The following is a 14026-nucleotide window of genomic DNA, read 5'->3' on the forward strand; positions in this document are numbered from 1 at the left end:
TATGTCACAGCTACATTCTTTTAATATTTCAAAGTTCATTTTGAATTTCTTTCGTTGAAATGCAAGAGCTGGATTATTTCAGTAATGTTTTGTCGTGGTTTACCTTGTCACAGTTACATTCTCTTGATTTTTCAAAGCTCATTTTTGGATTTCTATCGTTGAAATGCAAGAGTTGGAATGTTTCAGTAGGGTTTTCTTATGGTTTACCTTGTCTCAGTTACATTCTCTTGATTTTCCAAAGTTTATTTTGAATTTCTCTCGTTGAAATGCAAGAGTTGGAACATTTCAGTTGTGTTTTGTCATGGTTTACCTTGCCACAGTTAAATTCTCTTGATTTTTCAAAGTTCATTTTCAATTTCTTTCGTGAAATGCAAGTGTTGGAATATTTCAGTAGTTTTTTGTTGTGCTTTATCGTGTAACTGTTACATTCTCTTGATTTTTCAAAGTTTATTTCTGGATTTCTTTCGTTGAAATGCAAGAGTTGGAATATTTCAGTAGTGTTTTGTTGTGCTTTACCTTGTCACAGTTACATTCTCTTGATTTTTCAAAGTTCATTTTGAATTTCTTTCGTGAAATGCAAGAGTTGGAATAATTCAGTAGTGTTTTGTCGTGGTTTACCATATCACTGTTACAAGCTCTTGATTTTTCAAAGTTCATTTTGAATTTCTTTCGTGAAATTCAAGAGTTGGAATATTTCAGTAGTGTTTTGTTGTGCTTTACCTTGTCACAGTTACATTCTCTTGATTTTTCAAAGTTCATTTTGAATTTGTTTCGTGAAATGCAAGAGTTGGAATAATTCAGTAGTGTTTTGTCGTGGTTTACCATATCACTGTTACAAGCTCTTGATTTTTCAAAGTTCATTTTGAATTTCTTTCGTGAAATTCAAGAGTTGGAATACTTCAGTAGTATTTTGTCGTGGTTTACCTTGTCACAGTTACATTCTCTTGATTTTTCAAAGCTCATTTTTGGATTTCTATCGTTGAAATGCAAGAGCTGGAATATTTCAGTGGGGTTTTGTTATGGTTTACCTTGTCACAGTTACATTTTCTTGATTTCCAAAGTTCATTTTGAATTTTATTCGTTGAAATGGAAGAGTTGGAACATTTCAGTAGTGTTTTGTCATGGTTTACCTTGCCAGAGTTACATTCTCTTTATTTTTCAAAGTTCACTTTTAATTTCTTTCATTGAAATGCAAGAGTTGGAATATTTCAGTAGTGTTTTTGTCTTGGTTTACCATGTCACAGTTACATTCTCTTGATTTTTCAATGTTTATTTTGGATTTCTTTCTTTGAAATGCAAGAGTTGGAATATTTCAGTAGTGTTTTGTCGTAGTTTACCTTGTCACAGTTAGATTCTCTTCATTTTTCAAAGTTCATTTTGAATTTCTTTCGTTGAAATGCAAGAGTTGGAATATTACATTAGTGTTTTGACGTGGTTTAACTTGTCACAGTTATATTCTCATGATTTTTCAAAGTTCATTTTGAATTTCTTTCATTGAAATGCAAGAGTTGGATTATATCAGTAGTATTTTGTCGTGGTTTACCTTGTCACAGTTGCATTCTCTTAATTTTTCAAAGTTCAATTTGAATTTCTTTCGTTGAAATGCAAGAGTTGGAATATTTCAATAGTGTCTTGTTGTGCTTTACCTTGTCAGAGTTACATTCTCTTGATTTTTTAAAGTTTATTTTGGATTCCTTTCGTTGAAATGCAAGAGTTTGAATATTTCAGTAGTGTTTTGTCGTGGTTTACCTTGTCACAGTTACATTCTCTTGATTTTTCAAAGTTCATTTTGGATTTCTTGCATTGAAATGCAAGAGTTGGAATATTTCTTTAATGTTTTGTTGTGGTTTACCTTGTCACAGTTACATATTTTGATTTTTCGAAGTTCATTTCTAATTTCTTTCATGAAATGCAAGAGTTGGAATATTTCAGTAGTGTTTTATCGTGGTTTACATTGTCACAGTTACATTCTCTTGATTTTTCAAAGTTCATTTTGGATTTCTTTCCTTGAAATGTAAGAGTTGGAATATGTCAGTAGTGTTTTGTCATGGTTTACCTTGTCACAGATACATTCTCTTGATTTTTCAAAGTTCATTTTGGATCTTTACATTCTCTTGATTTTTCAAAGTTCATTTTGAATTTCTTTCGTTGAAATGCAAGAGTTGAAATATTTCAGTAGTTTCTTGTTGTGCTTTACCTTGTCACTGTTAAATTCTCTTGATTTTTCAAAGTTCATTTTTGATTTCTTTCGTTGAAATGCAAGAGTTGGAATATTTCAGTAGTGTTTTGTTGTGCTTTACCTTGTCACAGTTATATTTTCTTGATTTTTCGAAGTTCATTTTGAATTTTCTTTCGTGAAATGCAAGTGTTTGAATATTTCAGTAGTGTCTTGTTGTGCTTTATCATGTCACTGTTACATTCTCTTGATTGTTCAAAGTTCATTTTGTATTTCTTTCATTGAAATGCAAGAGTTGGAATATTTCAGTAGTGTTTTGTTGTGCTTTACCTTGACACTGTTAAATTCTCTTGATTTTTCAAAGTTCATTTTTGATTTCTTTCGTTGAAATGCAAGAGTTGGAATATTTCAGTAGTGTTTTGTTGTGCTTTACCTTGTCACAGTTATATTTTCTTGATTTTTCGAAGTTCATTTTGAATTTTCTTTCGTGAAATGCAAGTGTTTGAATATTTCAGTAGTGTCTTGTTGTGCTTTATCATGTCACTGTTACATTCTCTTGATTTTTCAAAGTTCATTTTGGATTTCTTTCGTTGAAATGCAAGAGATGGAATATTTCAGTAGTGTTTTGTTGTGCTTTACCTTGTCACAGCTAAATTCTCTTAATTTTTCAAAGTTATTTGGAATTTCTTTCGTGAAATGCAAGTGTTGGAATATTTCAGTAGTGTCTTGTTGTGCCTTATCATGTCACTATTACATTCTCTTGATTTTTCAAAGTTTATTTTTGGATTTCTTTCGTTGAAATGCAAGAGCTGAAATATTTCAGTAGTGTTTTGTTGTGCTTTACAATGTCAATATTACATGGTACTTTTTATTTATTTTTTATATTGGATTTCTTTTGTGAAATGCGATAGTTTGAATATTTCAGTTATTTTGTGTTGTGGTTTACCATGTCACAGTTATATTCTCTTTATTTTTTAAAGCTGACTTTTGTATTTATATCGTTGAAATGAAAGATTTGGAATATTTCAGTAGTGTTTTGTTGTGCTTTACCTTGTCACAGTTACGTTCTCTTAATTTTTCAATGTGCATTTTGGATTTTTTTCCGTTGAAATGCAAGAGTTGGAATATTTCAGTTGTGTTTATTCATGATTTACCATGTCACAGCTACATTCTCTTGATTTTTCAAAGCTCATTTTTGGATTTCTATCGTTGAAATGCAAGAGTTGGAATATTTCAGTAGGGTTTTCTTATGGTTTACCTAGTCTCAGTTACATTCTCTTGATTTTCCAAAGTTTATTTTGAATTTCTCTCGTTGAATTGCAAGAGTTGGAACATTTCAGTTGTTTTTTGTCATGGTTTACCTTGCCAGAGTTACATTTTCTTGATTTTTCAAAGTTCTTTTTTAATTTCTTTCATTGAAATGCAAGAGTTGGAATATTTCAGTTGTGTTTTGTCATGGTTTACCATGTCACAGTTACATTCTCTTGATTTTTCAAAGTTCATTTTGAATTTCTTTCATCGAAATGCAAGAGTTGGATTATTTCAGTAGTGTTTTGTCGTGGTTTAATATGTCACAGCTACATTCTTTTAATATTTCAAAGTTCATTTTGAATTTCTTTCGTTGAAATGCAAGAGCTGGGTTATTTCAGTAGTGTTTTGTCGTGGTTTACCTTGTCACAGTTACATTCTCTTGATTTTTCAAAGCTCATTTTTGGATTTCTATCGTTGAAATGCAAGAGTTGGAATGTTTCAGTAGGGTTTTCTTATGGTTTACCTTGTCTCAGTTACATTCTCTTGATTTTCCAAAGTTTATTTTGAATTTCTCTCGTTGAAATGCAAGAGTTGGAACATTTCAGTTGTGTTTTGTCATGGTTTACCTTGACACAGTTAAATTCTCTTGATTTTTCAAAGTTCATTTTCAATTTCTTTCGTGAAATGCAAGTGTTGTTATATTTCAGTAGTTTTTTGTTGTGCTTTATCATGTAACTGTTACATTCTCTTGATTTTTCAAAGTTTATTTCTGGATTTCTTTCGTTGAAATGCAAGAGTTGGAATATTTCAGTAGTGTTTTGTTGTGCTTTACCTTGTCACAGTTACATTCTCTTGATTTTTCAAAGTTCATTTTGAATTTCTTTCGTGAAATGCAAGAGTTGGAATAATTCAGTAGTGTTTTTTCGTGGTTTACCATATCACTGTTACAAGCTCTTGATTTTTCATAGTTCATTTTGAATTTCTTTCGTGAAATTCAAGAGTTGGAATATTTCAGTAGTGTTTTGTTGTGGTTTACCTTGTCACAGTTACATTCTCTTGATTTTTCAAAGTTCATTTTGAATTTCTTTCGTGAAATGCAAGAGTTGGAATAATTCAGTAGTGTTTTGTCGTGGTTTACCATATCACTGTTACAAGCTCTTGATTTTTCAAAGTTCATTTTGAATTTCTTTCGTGAAATTCAAGAGTTGGAATACTTCATTAGTATTTTGTCGTGGTTTACCTTGTCACAGTTACATTCTCTTGATTTTTCAAAGCTCATTTTTGGATTACTATCGTTGAAATGCAATAGCTGGAATATTTCAGTGGGGTTTTGTTATGGTTTACCTTGTCACAGTTACATTTTCTTGATTTCCAAAGTTCATTTTGAATTTTATTCGTTGAAATGGAAGAGTTGGAACATTTCAGTAGTGTTTTGTCATGGTTTACCTTGCCAGAGTTACATTCTCTTGATTTTTCAAATTTCATTTTTAATTTCTTTCATTGAAATGCAAAAGTTGGAACATTTCAGTAGTTTTTTTGTCGTGGTTTACCATGTCACAGTTACATTCTCTTGATTTTTCAATGTTAATTTTGGATTTCTTTCGTTGAAATGCAAGAGTTGGAATATTTCGGTTGTGTTTTGTCATGGTTTACCTCGCCACAGTTACATTCTCTTGATTTTCCAAAGTTCATTTTGAATTTCTTTCATTGAAAGGAAAGAGTTGAAATATTTCAGTAGTGTTTTGTCGTGGTTTACCTTGTCACAGTTACATTCTCTTGATTTTTCAAAGTTCATTGTGGATTTCTTTCCTTGAAATGCAAGAGTGGGAATATTTCAGTAGTGTTTTGACGTGGTTTACTTGGTCACAGTTACATTCTCATGATTTTTTAAAGTTAAAAAAAAGTCCTTGGTCCTTGCTTTCAGTTAAAAAAAAAGCTTATATTTTATGATAAAGAAACACACCCAATAAACAAAAAGAAGATTTTGAAGAAAATACCAGACATTTTTCGAAGGGAGCTGTTTGGGTGTAATCATGGTTCCAGCATTAGAAGCAACCTAGTAAAGAATGAAGTTCACCCCATAGTCGGTTAAAACTTAAAAATGTATATTGAAAAAAAAACTATCAAGTGAAGAAGAACTATCCTTTGCAGCTGATTCAGGAATGGTAACTGTTATTTCCGTTAATCTTAATTTTAAAAAGTTACTGCGAACACAATTTTATGGGAATTAAAAAAAAAAAAGCAAGAAATTCCTCGAAAATGATGTCGGGTCGAACAGGGTCGACCCTGCGATAAATTTCCGGGGGAGATGGACTGAGGGGTGGTAGTACTGTTTAAATAGAATAAATGAAGTTCTTAGAATGTGAGGTACATTCCTTATTGAGACAGCACTGTAATTATTTAATTATAAAATAAAATCAAGCCACATTTTTGCGTTGACAAAACTTCAGACAATAGATCGCTTTGATTTTACTTTTCGATTACGTTCAAAATACCATTCATTGAAAACTCGAAAGAAAAAAAAATTGAAAACTTAAACTTTGAGCTTTAAGTTTTAAGACACATTGACAGGAATTTGATCTTATGAAAATAGATTATATTCGGAAATGAGTTTGGATTCAGACATGCATCAAATAGGCAAGCTATATGAAAAATATGGAGATGTGAGAAAATTCTAGAAAATCTTAATACTGTCGACTCTCTCTAACTCAAATTTCACGGGTCTGCAAATTTCTTTCAAGTTACGTACAGTTCGACTTGTGCATAGTTCGAGTTATATAGGTCATTCTGCATAAAATATGACTTATAAAGGTAAAGAGTTATAGAGGTAAGCAAAATAAAAATTCGAGCTACAGAGGCTCAAAATCGCTTAATGGACTCCCTACAGCCACTACAAAGTTAGGTTCAATAGTGTATTAATTAAGAAAAAACAGCTTTTTTCAACTGAAAGTAAGGAGCAACATCAAAACTTACGACAAGCAGAAATTATTACTTATAAGAGGGGGCCTACCCTCTCCTCGATACCTCGGTCTTTACGCCGAAGTTTTTTTTTTGAGTATTTAAAAAAGCTTATTATTCTATTTAAACGGCCCGTGTGTTTCAAGAGTTGTTCTTAAAGAATTAGGACAAAAAGTGAAACTTTTGATTGTTTTGATGTATCCATAAGAAATCTTGAATCATATCTTTAAGTCATATCAAAAATTCAAACAATATCTTTAAGTAGAAAATTGATTCCATTGATATATTTATTGTTACCAAGACTCTGTTTCTTAGATTCTCGGCTACTTTTGAGCTGCATTGCTCTTTACTTACAGTTCGTTACCACAAACTGTCTGAAAGCATTCCCATTAAGAAATGAAATTTTGGTTAAATTCACCATATATATTGATGAACAGAAATTGATTCACTTCTTTTGCTGTATCGTTTGATAGTTTCTGCGAAACTTGTAAATATCTTTTTTTATTTATCCTTCTTTGGAATACAGTATATGTCATAGTATTTACGCAAACCCCTGAATTCAAACCAGGGCCAAAGCTTGGGTTTTGAGTTTTGCGAGGGGGATACAAAGAATGTACCAGCAAAGTCGTCCAATATTTCTGCAAATGCTGACACATAAGCTAAGTTAAACTAAAAACTTAAGCTAAATTCCAAGATGTCGGAACTGGGTGCCAACACCTTTTAACTTTGGGCGAGGGGGTCACCCCTCCTCCCTTAACAGTTCCCCTGATTCAAACTAAACTTTCTGGACACTTTTGGTTGCAGGGATTTGCACCATATTCTTTAGTTTTGTACGGAATATCCTTTTGTTTTGCACGGATTGAGAGTTGTATCTTCATTAATGGGTATTTGCTAACAAATTATGGTAATGATCAATCTGATCAATTATTCGCCCTTTCTGTAAAAAAGCTGGGTTCATGTTTGGGAAGTTAAGTGAATAGGCTTGCCTTGTATAATTGCTGGCAATTTTAACTGTGACCTCTCATAAATCGGGATTCCTCAATCATCTGGTACGCCAATGATAATGAGTATGTTTGGTGATTATTTTAGTGTTCTTGCGAAAGATAGTGACTTTACGTATGTACACAATTCTGCTAGAACTTCTAATCTAGATTATATTGTTGTGTCCCAAAATGTCTCTGCTGAACTGATGAAGGTTATTTCTGACTGTCAACTATCTGACCATCTCCCTATTGCACTTTCTTTGCAACTACCTGATTTCAAAGAACAGAATAATTATGTGATTCCTCCTAGGCTAAAAAACTCTTGTCATTGGGCTAGAATCATTTCTGATTTATATGCTTCTTGTACAGGTTTTATTCTGAGTAAAATACGGGCTCCTCTCCACCTTTTGCAAAGGTTCACCAAATTGCCAAAATATGGATTTAGACTTTGCCTGAATATGTATGTAGCCGAAATTAGTCATGCTCTTTGTTTTGCCAAAAATCAGTCTGTACCGCTTTGGAAAATCCGTAAGGGTATCATTCCAGGCTGGTCTTCGAACCCTGACCTCGTAGCTTCTTGCCTTGTAGCAAAATTTTGGTTCAATGTTTGGAAGGATTGTGACCGTCCATTGACTGGGGCTGTGAATCTTGTTCGTCTTTTTACAAAGAGAAATTTTTCCAAGACTCTCACTTTTCATCGTAGAAACCTAGTAAATGCCAATTCGGCACGTGCTAAGAATGATAAAAATCTTCTTTTTATAATTATTTCCCGCAAAGATAGGTCTCCGCCATCTTTATCTGCGGCTGACATTCCTGATTAGGAATGGTATACCTACTATGAATCCGAATTTGCTGCTTCTGATCAGCACCTTGAACTATTTTATGAAGCTGAGTTAGATCAGTTCCTTGCTACCAGTCCCAATAAAGAATTCGTTGTCAGCGCAGCATCGATTGAAGATGTCATGAGACATATTAAAGCCTAAATCATCCAATGGTATTGACAACATCAGTGTTTTACATTTGAAATTTGGTGGGGAGGCATTAGTCCAACACTTGGCATTTTAATGTAGATAATTTTTTACAGTGAATCGTACCCTCTTCTTTCTGCATTGGAGACCTTATCCAAATCCTCAAAAAAGGAAAAGTGAATCCAGAATGTTTATCATTTCGACCTATTACGGAAAAGACCTGCTTTCGCAGGGTCTTCGAGCTTCTTTTCCGATCTGAACTTTAAAAGACGTCTTACACCCCACCACACCAGTTTGGGTTCAAGCAAGGAATAGGTTGTGCTGATGCTCTCAGAGTTGTAGCCAATGCACAAATTGATGCCGAATCCTCAGGAGAATGACTAGTTCTCGCTAGTCATGATTTTGGACGAGGCTTTGATTCCCTCACCCACCTAGTTATACTCCTCAAAGCGGCTAAACGTGGACAAAATTCCTCGGTGATTCACTGGCTTCGGTTTTGTACTCTCGACTTTGTGTTTGCCAAAAGTACCTCCGGATAAATATATTCCCCCTGTCCTGTTGGCCGTGGGAAATTCATTCCAGTCTTGAAAGGTGCACGCCAAGGAGCAGTATCATCTCCCAATATTTTGAACAATTGTGTTTTGGATGTTCAAGACCAGTGCCCTACATCTCTGATTCTATCTTCTCTGAATCTGTCTTTAGTGTGTTATGCAGATGATGTTTTGATTCTCAGCCGTACCCTGCAAGGAATGAATGAGATCTTTGTCACACTTCAGCAAGAGTATCTTAAACTAGACCTTTAATTCAATCCTGACAAGTCCGAAATAGTGCTTTTTAACTTGAAAGGTGAGCCACTGTCCTTTATAGAGCTTGGTGATGCCACTGTTGGAGCCGTTGACCACCCCGTTTATCTAGGTTTTCCCATTGGTTCGTTGCTACGCCAAACCCGATTCCTACTTCTAGACCATCTCACACGACGTCTTCTTCTTATGCATCAATTGTTTCAGCAAAACTTTGATTCAACCGCCTTCTATTAACTAGCCTTTTCAATGCCGTAGACCCCCCTCACATTTTGTATATTGCCCCATTTTTGAAGCTGTTTACTATAATTTATTGTATGAAAGTCCGGTCAGTTTTCTTTCGGTTTGCGAAGTATTTGCTTCAATTGTCTTCTTGGCATCAAAATTTTCCTTCAATCAGACATTTTAAACTTGTGGATCTTAATCTTGCAATCCTTAAATTAATTGCTAAACATAACCGAAAGTTGGATTCACAGAATGATTGGTACCATGTTTTAATTCAAGAGTGCTCTAAATCAATAGTGTTCTGTTTTTTTGTTTGTCTGTGTCATGGTTTCTTGTTCGTTAGCTTCTTTTTTCCCTTTACTCCATCTTGTCATATTTTGTGATAAATAATAATAATACCCTAGTTCTCCTCCAGAACTGAATTTTTGTGTTGTGCTATAAGGAGAAAATTACCTCAAAAATTCAGACAGCAGATCGCTTCAATTTTCCTTTTATGTTATGTTGACAATAGAATTCATGGAAAACTCAAAGAAAAAAATTAAGAAGACTTGAAACTTTAAGTTTTAAGTTTTTTAAGCTTTTGAGCTTTAAGTTTTAAGACACATCGACAGGAATTTAGCCCTTTCGAAAATAAATTATATTCGGAAATGAGTTTGGATTCAAATACACAGCATAGTTGAAAACCTCCTCCCTCCCGAAGGCTAATAAAACTTAACCGAAATATTTTTATGTTATATATTAATTGTTCATTCTTTTTTAGGGGTCATCCAGCGTCATGCGATTGGCCGTCTTGATTTGGCTGGTCGTGACTTGACGGACTATCTGATGCAAATATTGATTCAGCGTGGCTACTCTTTTACAGCCACTGCTGAACGTGAAATTTTCAGAAACATCAAAGAGAAACTTTGCTACGTGGCCCTTGACTTTGAACAGGAAATTGCAACCGCTGCTGCTTCCACCTCTCTCGAAAAGTCGTATGAATTACCTGACGGTCAGGTCATCATTATTGGTAACGATCTGCATGCTGCATGTCTGAATCCAAACTTATTTCCCAATAAAATCTATTTTCAAAAGATCAAATTCCTGTCGACGCGTCTTTAAAGTTAAACCTCAAATTTTAAGTCTTCAAAATTTTTTTTTCTGTGAGTTTTCAATGAATGGTATTTTGAACGTAATAGAAAAGGAAAATCAAAGCGATCTGCTGTCTAAAGTTTTGTCAACACAAAAATGTGGCTTGATTTCATTTTATAATTAAATAATTACAGTGCTGTCTCAATAAGGAATGTACTTTACATCTAAAAACTTCATTTATCCTTTTTAACCAGTACTACCACCCCTCAGTCCATCTCCCCCGGAAATTTGTCGCTGGGTCGACCCTGTTCGACTCGACATCATTTTCGAGGAATTTCTTACTTTTTTTCAAAAATTCCCATAAAATTGTGTTCGCAATAACTTTTTAACATTAAGATTAACGGAAATAACAGTTACCATTTCTGAATTAGCTGTAAAGTATAATTCTTCTTCACTTGATAGTTTTTTTTCAATATGCACTTTTAAGTTTTCGGCCACTTTTAAGTTTAAGTTTTCGGCCTTCGGCCAAGGGGAGCCAAAGATTCAAATCCGGCCCTGGACCGACTGTTCTATTTTAGATATTTGAATATGCAAAAGGCTAATCATTTTGCATACAAGCGTTCTGGCATACTGTGCCGTCAAGACCGGGCTTGTCTCAAATAACCCCTTAATTTAAGAACCAAATTAAGAGCACAGTACCTGATGACGGGATCGGCCGACAACTGAGGGAAAGATAGCACGTGGGGCATAGGCTCCAGCAAAGCCGGCCTTGTATATACCGGAGCCATTGTCCATAACCAAAGCATCTACATCATCGTCCCACATGATGAATATTTTTATTCCTTTGACCTGTAACAGAAATTGGTTGGAATAAAATTATACGCTAAGAACACCAAATGAAAATATGAATTTTTATAGACCATTCAAGAGCTTGGGATTCACATAAACTCTGTTCAAGACACCGTGAATCTATCATTGCCTTATTACTGCTATCTCGCTACCATCATCTGCATTTAAAACCCTAGAATCCTTACAAAATTCAGCAATTTTTCTGGGTTTTCACAGGCATACTCCTCTGTCAAAATGAAAAGCAACTGTCTGGTTTGGTTTCCCTAAGTGAAAGAGCATCCAGTCAAAGGAAGAAATACTTCACGTAAATTCAAGCTTATGGAAACAAACATGTTGTGTATAATCATACCTTTGCTTTCAAGGCAGCTTGCACCAATAGCCATTCATCTTGGAATCAGTTTCAGTCGGAGATCCCAAATTGGAGCCAGTATTCCCCCTATGTGTACCCCCTTACTGACACTCCACTGTGGGAAATGAGTCCACCTATTTGTCAAGCAGAATTTATTCCAGTAAATAAAAACCAAATTCCCAATGATGAGATTCAGACTTTTCTAGCTGAACACATTCCCAAGTTGTACCCTAATCACAGGAAAATCTATTCTGATGAATCTGTTCAGGGTGTGAGAGCTTGAGCAGCAGTATATATCCCATCACTGACTCTTAACCTTTTTCACCCCTTCCTTTGGGGTCTTCCATTTTGTCTGCTGAATTTTGTGCTAGTTGCTTGTATCTAGATGTTCTCTTAAATGATAGAATTGTGGAAGAGAATATTCTTTTCCTTTCTGACTCCAGATTGGCAATACTGTTGCTCAAAAAACATTAATAGCATTACCGATGATAAGTACCTATTCAACATTAGAAGACAGCTTCTGAACCTCCATGCTAAAGGCAACCAGATTTATTTCCAACATGTTCCAAGCCATAAAGGTATCAAATATAATGATACTGCTTATTTACTGGCAGCCAAGGCTTCTTTGTTAAATCCAGGTCCTCTTTCCGACCTCAATTTACGTGATATTATTAGGCAAAGATCTAATATTAATCACAGCAAACTGACTTTGTATCCTTTTTATTCTCAATTACACACAGTGCTATATTACCGTCTGAAATCAGGTGCCCTTCTTATCAATAGTTTGTAATTTAATAGGAGGCTACTTCACTCCACTCTATGCCGGGTCTGCTTTGCAACGGATGAAACGATCCAGCATATTTTATTCGATTGTCAGCCACTGAGTGTGGAGACTATTTCCCTTGTACGCCTATTTCCTGATTTACGTCAAATAGTCCTAATAGCTACATTGAAATCATGATTTCGAACTTGTCTTGGAATATGGATAGACATATCTTCAATGCATCTATTGACATTGTAAAGAAGAGTCTAACTGGTCAGTGTTTATGATTGCATAGTGAAGTCATTAAAAAGAAAAATGCCGTTAATCATTTATTTTGGAGAGTGCAGAAGAGAGTAGGAGTGATCATGAAGAGGGATATTGGTACCGGCTGGCCTGTAGGTCTTAAATTGCTGGGGAAGGGTGACTCAGGTAAACACACTTCCCACAACTCATCAAAAGAATTGAGAAGTTTAATTGGGATGATTGGTTTCTTTTAAATGATAAGAGGACGTGGTCACAGTTGAGGACAATGGATTTCTGAATATCTGATGACACTTTTTGGAGAATAAAGGGGTGAAAGGACATATTTGGCAGTTCATATATTCTGCTTTAGACTTTTGGAACTGGATGCAGTTAGTAGAACCAGATCATATTCTTTGCTATAAATTCGATTGGTGACCTCATTCATTTTGTTAGTAAGTTCATTCATGTCGGTTAATACAATGCAAAAGTCTGGACTAACTTGTGAGTAGTTGTTGGCACCTGATCATTGTTCCTCCTGTTGTGTATGGGTAGAATCTACAGTTCAGCAAAGAGAAACATTGGTGCCAGACATGCTACTCAAATTATCTGAGGTGATAACCATTACAAACAAGGAAGATGCAGCATTATATTTGCATGGGTGTTGGGGTGTGTGTTTTTGCAACACCCACTGCTCCATGCTTTGTAATTATAAAATGAAATCAAGCCACATTTTTGTGTTGACAAAACTTCAGACAGCAGATCGGTTTGATTTTCCTTTTCTATTACGTTCAAAATACCATTCATTGAAAACTCAAAGAAAAAAAATTTTTGAAAACTTAAACTTTGAGCTTTAAGTTTTAAGACACATTGACAGGAATTTGATCTTATGAAAATAGATTATATTGGGAAATAAGTTTGGATTCAGACATGCAGCATGCAGATCGTTACCAATAATGATGACCTGACCGTCAGGTAATTCATACGACTTTTCGAGAGAGGTGGAAGCAGCAGCGGTTGCAATTTCCTGTTCAAAGTCAAGGGCCACGTAGCAAAGTTTCTCTTTGATGTTTCTGAAAATTTCACGTTCAGCAGTGGCTGTAAAAGAGTAGCCACGCTGAATCAATATTTGCATCAGATAGTCCGTCAAGTCACGACCAGCCAAATCAAGACGGCCAATCGCATGACGCTGGATGACCCCTAAAAAAGAATGAACAATTAATATATAACATAAAAATATTTCGGTTAAGTTTTATTAGCCTTCGGGAGGGAGGAGGTTTTCAACTATGCTGTGTATTTGAATCCAAACTCATTTCCGAATATAATTTATTTTCGAAAGGGCTAAATTCCTGTCGATGTGTCTTAAAACTTAAAGCTCAAAAGCTTAAAAAAC

At 34.7% G+C, this 14026-nt stretch overlaps 1 pseudogene; it reads right to left on the bottom strand.

The window, feature by feature from the left end:
* LOC148939911 (LIM domain kinase 1-like) overlaps positions 1-5462 on the bottom strand; it is a 6657-nt pseudogene extending 1195 nt beyond the window's left edge.
* Positions 5463-14026: the final 8564 nt, after the last annotated feature.

This window comes from Artemia sp. Qi Xiang Cuo, chromosome 20 (genome assembly GCF_049724085.1).
Source record: "Artemia sp. Qi Xiang Cuo chromosome 20, ASM4972408v1, whole genome shotgun sequence".
Classification (NCBI taxonomy): Eukaryota; Metazoa; Arthropoda; class Branchiopoda; order Anostraca; family Artemiidae; genus Artemia; species Artemia sp. Qi Xiang Cuo.